The sequence below is a fragment of the Nanorana parkeri genome, unplaced genomic scaffold (assembly GCF_000935625.1).
Source record: "Nanorana parkeri isolate BGI_ZX_2015 unplaced genomic scaffold, ASM93562v1 scaffold38, whole genome shotgun sequence".
In the NCBI taxonomy this organism is placed as follows: domain Eukaryota; kingdom Metazoa; phylum Chordata; class Amphibia; order Anura; family Dicroglossidae; genus Nanorana; species Nanorana parkeri.
Genome location: NW_017306306.1, coordinates 1,298,634 through 1,310,935, shown reverse-complemented (window position 1 = coordinate 1,310,935; position 12,302 = coordinate 1,298,634).

The window sequence follows — 12,302 nt, the reverse complement described above, 5'->3', positions numbered from 1 at the left end:
AAATGCCTGAGATGGAATCAGTACCGTAGTGACACAACCCCAAATATATCTGCTGTGTCATAATCAGTATTTTACAGACACAGTCAGAAATGTGCATAGAGCTAGAATGAGGGTGCAGGAGTCAGGACTATGTCATTACACAGCACAACTTGCAGAGTGCAGTGGTCAGGCGTAATTGTGTACTTACATTGGTGGTCAGTGTGTCCCCTCTATAAGTGGTTATAGTACCTCCTTTTATTGGTGGTTACTGTGACCCCTTACTATGCTTGTGACTGCACCCCCTTGCATTGTTGGTTACTATTCCCCTTTAATCTGTGGTTATAGATCCTCCTTTCTTGGTGGTTACTGTGCCCCCTTACTATGACCCCTTACTATATATATATAGGTAATAACCTTAGAGCAATCATTCAATTTAAAACAGAAGTATTTGCTGCATTCTTTTGTAAGTGTGGACACATGAATACAATAACACTGGGTGAAATGAAACATAATTTAAAGGACAGGTTCACTTTAAGAGCTCATTCATATGGGAATCGGCCGGCATGCACAGCTCCATGCTGCGTGCACGGCCTTATCGGGCAGCTCCCGGGAAAGACATGTTCTGCGTGGGATTAGTATGTAGCCCCCGTCGTTCTCTATGGGACTACGCGGCTGTATGCTGCCCTACACTCACCCGCCCTGCACGTCCGTGCGGGTGCGGGTGAGCGTACTCGTACGCTGACAGGATAGATCCTGTCTGCATCTGAGCCGGGACACCCGCACCCATGCGGACCTGCACTTGAGGTGAGCGTAGGGGGACGTATGGCCATGTAGTCCCATAGAGAAGGACGGGGGCTGCGTACCTATCACACGCAGAACATGTCTTTCCCGGGAGCTGCCCGATACGGCCGTGCACGCAGCATGGAGTTGTGCATGCCGGCCGATTCCCGTGTGAATGAGTCCTAAAACAAATACCTAAGGTAAGCACCTGCATGTGAGGGTTAGATGAAATTGAGTTAGGAGGATAAGCAGAGTAGGCTAACAGGTGTGAGTTAGAAAGTTAACTTGTATTTTAAGTGAGTATATTTTCATGGCACAGACTTTTAGAAACAAGAGGCAGATGTTTAAGATCTAAAGACAAAATGCCCTTGGCACCTGTCTTGGGTAGAGGAATAATTCACTATGCTAATACGTGGAATTGTGGGTGCAGTGGGAGCAGCTGAAACGGTATGGTAAAAATAAAACCTAAGCCTACTCTGCTATCTGTCAAGAGTGTCTAACACATGGAGTGCAGAGCTCAGGAGTGCATAGCGCATGGAGTGCAGGGGTCAGGAGGGCATAGCGCATGGAGTGCAGGGGTCAGGAGTGCATAACACATGGAGTGCAGGAGTCAGGAGTGCATAACACATGGAGTGCAGAGCTCAGGAGTGCATAACGCATGGAGTGCAGGGGTCAGGAGGGCATAGCGCATGGAGTGCTGGGGTCAGGAGGGCATAACACATGGAGTGCAGGGGTTAGGAGGGCATAACACATGGAGTGCAGAGCTCAGGAGTGCATAGCGCATGGAGTGTAGGGGTCAGGAGTGCATAGCACATGGAGTGCAGGGGTCAGGAGTGCATAACACATGGAGTGCAGGAGTCAGGAGTGCATAACACATGGAGTGCAGGAGTCAGGAGTGCATAACACATGGAGTGCAGGAGTCAGGAGTGCATAACACATGGAGTGCAGGAGTCAGGAGTGCATAACACATGGAGTGCAGGAGTCAGGAGTGCATAACACATGGAGTGCAGGAGTCAGGAGTGCATAACACATGGAGTGCAGGAGTCAGGAGTGCATAACACATGGAGTGCAGGAGTCAGGAGTGCATAACACATGGAGTGCAGGAGTCAGGAGTGCATAACACATGGAGTGCAGGGGTCAGGAGTGCATAACACCTGGAGTTCCGGGGTCAGGAGTGCATAGCGCATGGAGTGTAGGGGTCAGGAGTGCATAGCACATGGAGTGTAGGGGTCAGGAGTGCATAACACATGGAGTGCAGGGGTCAGGAGTGCATAACACATGGAGTGCAGGGGTCAGGAGTGCATAACACATGGAGTGCAGGGGTCAGGAGTGCATAACACATGGAGTGCAGGGGTCAGGAGTGCATAACACATGGAGTGCAGGGGTCAGGAGTGCATAACACATGGAGTGCAGGGGTCAGGAGTGCATAACACATGGAGTGCAGGGGTCAGGAGGGCATAACACATGGAGTGCAGGGGTCAGGAGGGCATAACACATGGAGTGCAGGGGTCAGAAGGGCATAACACATGGAGTGCAGGGGTCAGAAGGGCATAACACATGGAGTGCAGTTTTTGTTTTTTTTAAACATTACTTGAATTGCTATCACATAGGGCTTACAAGCCTCCCCATGTGATAGCATATTGGTGGTGACAGAACCTCTAAGGTGACACTGGAGGTACAAAAGCTATTGAAGTGCAGATCGCTCTTCAATAGCTTATAGCTGGGCTTCAGAGAGCCGAGCAATGACAGCTCAGAGACTCAGGGACTGGAAGTGATGTAATACTTGTCGCTCCCGGTCCAATAGAACGGGAAGGAGATCGGTGAACGGATGTTCACTGTCCTCATCCATAGCTTCCCGCCGACACCCGAGATGCCAGACCCGGGCCCGCAGGAGGGGTAGCGGAGCCAAGGAAATACCACGGGGGTGTCGGGCAGGGAGCGGGCACTTTATCGGCCAGAAGAAGGGATCTGACGGCAGCTAAGCCGCCAGAATCGCTTCTATTGTAAAGCTGACAGCCGGCTCTACAAATGAAAACAGAGTCCCGGCGGCTTTGTCTGTTTAAACGGGCCCGCTGCCAGGGGCGTATTTACCGCGAGGCAAACTAGGCGTTTGCCTAGGGCTGTCTTGCCTGGGGCAGCACAAAGTGTAAATACGCCGCTGCCCGCTGCCAGTGACGTACTACGTCACTGGACGCTGAGGGGTTAAAGCACAGTCCTTTAGTCTTCTGCATAGTCTTCTATCTTTCTAGATTCTGCTTTCAAAGCTTTACTGGCTGGACACAACTTGTAAATTGTCTCATTGTACCTGAGTTTCTAGTGTATGCTCCGTCGTTACATCAAGTCAGGACAGCAATGGGAAGGTTCCTGTGTTACTTCTCCACACTGTCACCATCCCTGTTGGGAACAAGGGCAGCTTTGCTTCCTCAAGGCCTGCAGCACTCATACCTGCCAGTCACTTAGGGACACCTACAGCTTCCCATATCCCTAGGCTCATAGGCCTGGGGCCTAAATTGGTGGATTACAGCTGCATCCTCTCAGGGTGAGAACCCTGGAGGGAAGACCATGTGCCAAGAAGGGCCTAAGATATTTAATAGTTCTCCCAGTATGCACAGCAGGCTCCCCAGGCCTGCTGATTGGCCAGGTAATAAACATCCGTGTTAAGGTGCCCATACACCTTACAATTATCTGCAGATTTTCTGTGGTCAGATGGAAAAAGTGCAACAGATTGGCCCAGGTGGAGATTACTCCATCCACACAGTTAAGTGTAGATGGAGGAATCTGGAGGTGTATGGCCAGCTTTATCTCTAGCACACCCTGCCAGAGAACACTCAACACAGCATGTGACTGAGAATAATCACTGCACACTTACACAAGCCAGCATACAGCTAAGCTGATTAACCTCTTGCCGTCCGCCCGTAGTAAAAAAACGGACGGACGGCACTGCTACATCTGCGGGTTGCCGTCTCCAGACGACAATTTTTTTCTGCTCGCGCGCGCCTCCTATTGGGCACGCACGGGCAGAAAAGACCCGACGATTAAACACACCCGTTACCGGGTGTTTCACATATAGGCGATCAGCGGGTCCATAGCCCGCCGATCGCCTATATGTGGTCGTTCGCGGCACATATTCGCGGGTTGTTATCCCCCCATATAATAGCAATAACAATAAGTGCAAAAAAATAAATATAAATAAAAAAAAATAAAAGTAACACATAAAAAAGTAAAATAAAATAAAAGTCACATATAAAAAAAGGGGAAAAAACCCCCCCAAAATGTTTAACTCCCCCACCCCCACGTTTACGCGCCTATAAACGTAAATACGCGTCCGGTGCCCCAGCGCGCAAAAATTACAATTGCGCTACACATGTTACATATCGCCGCGAACGTCGCAGTGAGAGCAATCATTTTAGGGCCATCAATCACTGATAACACTAAACTGATGAGCGGTAACAGCTTTTAAAGCGTCGCCTATGGCCAATTTTGGGTATTATCGTTTTTTGAGGTTTCGCGCGCGCACGCAATTTTAAGGCTTGACATGTTTAGTGTCTTTTTACCCGACGTGACCCCATCTTTTATATTTTACCAAAAAATTGGGTAATAATAAATGTTTTATCATTTAATATAGGGGAAACTGTTTTTTTTTATAAATTTCGGTAATTTTTCCTTAATATAGTAAAAAAATAAAACCCCCAGTGGTGAATAAATACCACCAAAAGAAAGCTCTATCTGTCCCCAAAAAAGGGTATAAAATTCATTTCAGTACAGCGCTGCATGACGGAATAAATGTCAGTTAAAGTACCGCAGCGCTGAATACTGAAAAATGGCCTGGATGGGAAGGGGGTTTAACACCGCGGATGTCAACTGGTTAATCAAACACTGACCGATCAAAAACATAGGAGGAGAATTTAGAGAAATACTACATCCCTACAAGAGACCCCCATTCACTTCCTGCCATGTAGACCTCACAGGAAGTAAGAACAAATCTCTCCAATCTTAGACCCGGTGGCAGTTTCCCCCTCTATTCCCGTTTCAAGGACAACTCAAGCCTGTTGGATTTTCTCTCACTTCCAGTCCCATTGGCGGTGGTCACCAAGACAAATAGAGAGGGTGAATATGTCCTTTGAGGACACAGCAAGATTCACCTATCCAAAACAAAACAATGGTGGCTTTCCATACACTTTAATGTATTTATTGATTTAAAGAGTTGTAAAGTCCCAGCATATCCTCTCCTGTTATAACATCAGCATTGTAATAGGAATTTTTTATAGAGTTGTTTTTAATAATGCAATCAAAGCTTAGTGGAAAAAATCCCTTTTAGTATTATTATTATTATGCAGAATGGGGGGCATTTATCAAAATGTGGAGCAGTTGCCCATGGCAACCAATCATCGTCTCTCCTCAGTTTGTTGAGTTAAGATTTGAAAATGAAAGAGAGAAGCTGATTGGTTGCCATGCACAGCTGCTCCAGATTTTGTCTGCTCCGGTTTTGATAAATTCCACTAATCTATAGAGCACCGACAGTTTGCACAGCACTTTACAATATAAGGAAGATATTGCAATACAATACAAGACAAGATGGTACGAAAATGGTACCCCCCAAACCACGCTCAGCGCGGTTCCATTGATGCCTATATGGGAACCGCACTGATCAGCGCGGCAAAAATAGTGCAGGGAGCAGTTCGGACAGGGGACGGTATATAAGGAGTATATAAGTGAATTTAGAGGGATTTGCTGTTATATATTTGCTTAGAACGAATTTATAAAGGACTTTCTAATCATACCAGCAGGTGGTATAGAAGCTTCAGGGACTGTTTGCAGCTGATGAAGAGCGCTGGTCCCCTGACCAAAGGCAGCAGTGTGTCACATCACATTTGTGTACGTCCATTAATCACATGGCGCTCGGCGAACCTGCTCTTCAGGTGTTGCCTAGTAACAACTCTGAAGAGGTAGAACCGGCTTGTTTAATAGGTGTCTGGAGGATTAGCTCCGAGTGATTAACAACTAAACCCCATTAATCCCTTTCAAATTAAGTGATGCGTCTAATGACTAAAACTGCATACAGTATTTGCATGTAACAATTGTAATTCGTTCACCCCTAATGGCTGACCATTGACATGGGCCAAAGTAGGGTTAAGAATGAGGAAATTCACAATTAATCTTTACAATGCCTCAGCTCTAAGCGGCTCCAGGCAAGGGACAATGACATGGTGGTCTATGGGTTGTGCATGGAAGAGTCATCCGGGCCTATTCCCTACAATGACACCCACTGACCTATTACCTGGAGAGCAGCCGGGTGCTAAAACCTAACGGTAGTAGCCCCCTAGAGGTGTCCTTCCAAACACCTATGTATGCTATGTATTAAAGTTATCTATCTATCTATCTATCTATCTATCTATCTATCTATCCATCTATCTCTTTATCTATCTATCTATCGATCCATCTATCTCTTTATCTATCTATCTATATTCTATATCTATCTATCTATCTATCTATCTATCTATCTATCTATCTATCTATCTATTTATCTATCTATCTATCTATCTATCTATCTATCGATCTATCTATCGATCTATCTATTTATCTATCTATTTATCTATCTATATTCTATCTATCCATATGCTATCTATATATCTATCTATCGATCTATATTCTATCTGTCTATCTATCTATCTATCTATCTATCTATCTATCTATCTATCTATCTGTCTGTCTGTCTGTCTGTCTGTCTATCTATCTCTTTCTATCTATCTATCTATCTATCTATCTATCTATCTATCTATCTATCTATCTATCTATCTATCTATCTATCTATCTATCTATCTATCTATCTATCATTGTGTTTGTCAAACTGATTTGCACATCTGCCAGATTCTGATTCTGTGAGTTTTCTGCAAATTGCAGACTTTTGATTCACCTCAAGCTGAATGTAGATTTGGTGAATCTGTTGAGAATCCTGAGTTCATGAATGGTTCTCCGCAGGCCGGACACATCAGTGTGAGCTCATTCAGTTGAACCGCCAAAAAAAGACAAGATTCACCATCTTACTAACCTCTAACTACTCACCAATGAGCGCGCTGCATTCTAATCCGCAGCAAATACCGCAGTTTATGTAACACTTCAAAGAAGACATTTTTCTAGACCAGCAATTGTATCTCCATCCTACGTACTGAGTGCAATTAAATAGCTGCAATCAGACAACAATCAAACCCTTTTTAAGTCAATCTGTGAGCTGAACAGAGCAGAATAGACTGACATTTTTGCTGCACTTCACCAACAACATCTGCAACGCATTGAAACCACAGAAAGGAAACATATTTGTGAAGCTTGGTAATAGAAATACGCAGATAATTTTTTTTGTGTTACAAAAGCTTTATTATTAAAGTAGCAACGGGACATAACAATAATTCGTGACAAATCACATGTACACCAAAGAAAATGTCATGGGCAGTTACAGATTTAGACATCTTGAAATCCAGCATAAAAAGGGCATCATTGATACCATACACTGGGTGTTAAATGGTTTGATACATTGTAGCAGGAATCCAAATGCTACCAGTAAAGAAGAAGAAGGAAAGGCGATGAGGAGAAAAGGAAGAAGAAGGAGAGAAGAGATTAATAGAGGGAGGCATCCTGGGGGAGAGGCAAATGAAACTGGTTAAAGAGATAGTAAAGTCATATAAAAATTGGGGGTCTTGAATAAGCAATCCTTGTTTGCCAGACCGACAAACATTTGGGTTATTCACTAAGGAGCCAAAGGATCCAGCCGTAGCAGTCGAACCGAAGGGTTGCTGTACAGGCTATTCACAATAGCCCGTACAGCAGCTGAAGGCTGAGCCGAAGTGACAGCCGAAGCGTGGAGAATGGCCTGCTGAAGGGCCAGCCGTTCTCCACGCAAATGACAGCTGGGGCGGAGCCAGCCGTGATCTCACGGCTGTTTCCGCCCAGTTTTAATGACAGATCACCTTCCCCAAATGACCTGGGGACACTGATCTGTCATTAAACACTGCTCGGCCCAGTTGTTATTCATTGGCCGTGACCTGCTAGAAGACTTTAGCGGGTGCCGGCCAATAGGAAACAGTTGGACGGAGCTAGCTGTCACCACTAGCTCTGCCCAATTGTTTTATTTATTTTTTCTTCAAAAATATCTTTATTTTTTATTTATTTTTTGACTATTGGTTTACATGTTTTCAATATTCTTTCAACTATTTTTTGTTGTTCCTTTCTGTTGACTTATTTTCTATTCTGCTCGGTACCACGGAGGTACCGAGCAGAATAGCCGAGCCGAATGCCACTCGTCGGCATTCGGCTATTCACTCACTGCCGTTCGGCACCCTATGAGAGGTGTAAACGGCAGTGAGTGAGCTGCCGGAGCTTCGGCTCAGCCGATCCAGATGGTGGATCAGCTGATTTGAAGTCCTTCTGCACTCCGGCTCAACTGAACATAAGGCAGCTGAAGGCAGCCAATGTGCGGGTGATTTCAGCCGATGTTCGGCTGAAATCAGCCATACTGAGCCATAGTGAATAACCGAACGTTGTTCGGCTCACATCACTTCGACCGAGTTATTCACTCGGTTGTCTGCGGCAGCTTTGTGAATAGCCTCCCTTGGAGAGGGGATCTGACAAATATATCATTTCTTGTTAGATTTTTTTTTTCAATCAATCTCAAATAAATGTATAGAAGTTTATGCCAACAATGAGAAAGTTATTCCCTTTTTCTTAGAAACGCGGCCTTTAGAGATGGACATCTGTTATGACATTTAATAAAATATGTTATATTTGCTGTCACTGCATTGTTTAATGATAATCTTGCCTTTAATATACAGAACATTAAAATCAAAAGATACAAAAGGTCACCTTTGTGCATCCTGATAGGCATCGGGCAATGAGGAAATTCAATAAACAGCATTCTGTAAAATGTTTAATATATATCATGTGAAACACAGAAGAATAGATAATAAGTATCAGCAGGAATATATGTAATATTTTCATTCTGAGGCTTGTTCTCTATGCTGTGACCCTGAAACTCAGTAAATCCAGTGAGTTTCCTTTTGTCGACTTGGACACAAAAAATTCACAAAAGATCAATGACTGAAATTCTTCAGCGCATTACATGCCACGAGTCTTGAATACATCCATAGAAGACTGAAGCAAACAGCCCAAAATAATGTCAGTTCAAGGTTAAGAATCCTTTTTCTGTAGGTGTAGGTGAGGTTCTATACAAGATGTCAATTATTTGGTACCTGCATTTACTTTAGAACTTTACAGCACACTGCTCAAATCCTCCTGAGGAAGCTACTATCAGTAAAACACGTTGAGGAGTCAACAGTCTTTGAGCAGTGTGCTCATCAGTTATTTATTGCAGGTATTGATATAGCTCCAACAATTTAGGCAGCACTTTACATAGTTGCACATTCACATCAGTCCCTACCCTCAAGGAACTTACAATCTAAGGTCCCTATCTCACATGCATACATACAGCGCCAACTTAAAGGAGAACTATGAGGCGAGTGAAAATCACTCAGCCTCATAGTTCTAGCCGACCTGTGACAATGAAACTGTCACAGGTCGGCTCAGTAGATCGGGAAGTGAGCGAACACATGCCGTCGCTCGCTCAGTTCTCGATCCTGTCCCTGCAGAGAGCTGTGACTGTCACTCACGGCTCACTGCAGGGATTCCCCCCTCTCCTGTTCGATCCTCCAGCACTGACTGGCGGAACGGACAGGGGAGGGGGCGGGTACAACTGGCTCTGCCTCTAGAAAGGCAGAGCCAGCTGTCACTCACGCAGCTGGGTGGATCCAGACAGTAATGTCATGATCCATCCCGGCTGCGGCGTCTCAGTATACAGCTCGCGGTATACTGAGCTTTGGGTGACGGGAGGGCGCTAGTTTGTGTCCTCCCATTACCCTTAGGAGAACTATGGGGAAAAGCCCTGACCCCATAGTTCTCCTTTAAGAGAGGAGCCAATTAACCTACCAGCAAGTCTTTGGAGTATGGGAGGAAACCAGAGTGCCCGGAGGAAGCCCACACAAGCACAGGGAGAACATGTGAACATGTTACCTACTATTTGTGGACTCCCAGCAATTATGCTATGGTTTTAATTTGGATGTTTTTTAATACTCACATGGTTGTAGATAAAGAGTTATGAATTTTAATGGTTGTTTGAAGGCCTGAGATTGTTCTTAAAAGCCCCCTTTCAGCCTATGGGCTGGGAAAACTAGTACTTTTTTGGTGTTTTTGGACTATATATTACTATTTAGACCTTCCTCTGCTGAATGCCTAACAATATGTGTTATATGGGGTCAAGCTGATGTCAAGATGATTTATTGAAGATTATATTTTTGGACAGCCAAAAAGATGATGGATGCACGAAAAGACAGAGCATGATTTGTTTTTTGGGGGGTTTTTTTGCACAGACTTTTAACATTAGATGCCCCTCTGACCATTCCTTCTTGAACTGAAAGGGTCAGTCCACCCAAAAGTATATAAGGTTGAGTTTGGTGGGTTGGATCAATCCCAGTCCTGATTCTTTTCCTGTCCTTCTGGGAGTTTTGGGGGTTCCCGTTCCCCTTTGTGTGTTGCAGCTTCTCTTGTTGCGTTCTTCTCTGTAAGATAAAAATCGATCAAAGACAGTGGGACCCCCTCATAATGGACACAACCGATCTGAGAACTCAAGTAGATATATTAATATTAGAGTTCCCAATGTTTGTAAGAAACCTTCTGACAGTTTAACTCCAAAGCATCTGCCAAAAATGGAAATAACAGTATTGAGTTAAAGGACCCTTTAAAATAAAAGGGAACATTTCTGGACAACTCAAGTTGACAGTCAAAGCTTTCATCCAGCACCAGAGGTGCCCACTGGTTGACTTCCATGGACTGGAGCATCAGAGCTAACACAATACCAAGATAATAGTTAGCATCGGAACAGAGCAGGGTCAAGCAGGGTCAAGATGGTCAGCAGAGAATGAGTGGTCAGAAACAAATAGATTCAGCAAGAGAACAGCAGAAGTGCTTCTAATACTCAAACCAACCTAAAGGGGACCTGTACTGACCGGATTATGTAAGCTTCCATTGCTGAGTTCACCATTAGGTATGAGTAGAGTCAGGGGTGTAACTAAAAATAACAGGGCCCCAACAGCATGTGTTAATGGGGTAGAAGGCAGGCGGAATGTGGGAGTTCCAAACAATTGTGGCATACAAAGAACTTCTCTGCCTGGGACATTACAACAAACAAAAATTCAAATGTGAATCAATGAATATACTACAACAAATATGTATTCATTATTTATTCATTTCACAGGCTTTATTGACAACCTACATTATGGACTGCCTGTTGATTCATGCATGTCCAAAACCTCTGGGATGGCTATTTTTCTCTCACTGTCCTTGTCATGGTCAGGGCTGGATTTATACTCCTATGTCCCCCAAGATCAGCTCCCTTGTGCTACCCAAAACACACGTGCACCAGAGGGGAATAGGGGGCACTGGAAGGGTCCAGGGAGCTCTAGGGCTGAGGTGGACTGGGGGCAGTTAATGGAGATAAGGAAACTGGTTGGCATGCATGGAATAGTGGGCACACGCAAGATAGCTGGGGGCACTGCAGGAGGCTTGATAATTGCTGAGGGCACTAGGGGAACTGCAGGAGGCTGTTGGACCCTAAGGCTGAGGTGCATTGGGGGAGCATGTAAGAATTGCTGGGTGCTGATGGGCAATGGATCAGGCTAGGGAGTTCAAGGGCTGAAGTGGTCTTGGAGGTACTCAAGGAAGCTGGGGGGCGCTTTCTGGGTTTTTTGGGAAAAACTCAACGGAGCTAGAGGGAGCTAACAGGCACGCAGGGGAGCTCGGGAGCACTTGAGGGTGCTAAGGGCCCCTGCAGGTGTCTGGGGGCTGTGGGGCACTACAGGCACCTAGGGAACACTGCAGGGGGCATGGATAGAAGCTATGGAGAGTGCTGGGGAGTACAAGGTCTGAAGTAGGGCTTGGGGGCACTGCAAGGAGCTGTGTAGAGGGCTGTGTGGCATTTAAGGGTGGCAGGGCACCCACTGCCATTCTGATGAGCATCATGGATCCTATGATACAGCCCTGTAGCATCCAGGACACTTACTAACTATGGGCTCAGTGCTGCCCCCAGGGGTAATGGCACCCTACATGACAAAGTTTATTTGAAGAATAATATTCCAGAATAAATTGTAGGTGAAAGGGAAATTAGAAGAATATCTCACATAACAGAAAGTAGATGGAGGAGGGAGGAGGGGTGCAGATTAGACTGGTCAGTCACATGGGGCAAGCTGAAGGTAACTGGGATTTGCATTCTTGCAGCTAATAGGATCTCTTCAGCTCAGGCTGTCATCCCATCAAGCTAAACGTCTCTGTTGCCCACTCTCAAGCAATCTGAATTCAATTAAGCTAATTGGAAAACAAGTAAAGAAGGATTGCATTAATATAGCTTTGCTTCATGAAACTCTAAAACCATTCACTCCAGGGGAATCGTATAATTCTGGCCAATCATGATGTTTTAATGCCAGTATGATAACTGATAGATGTAA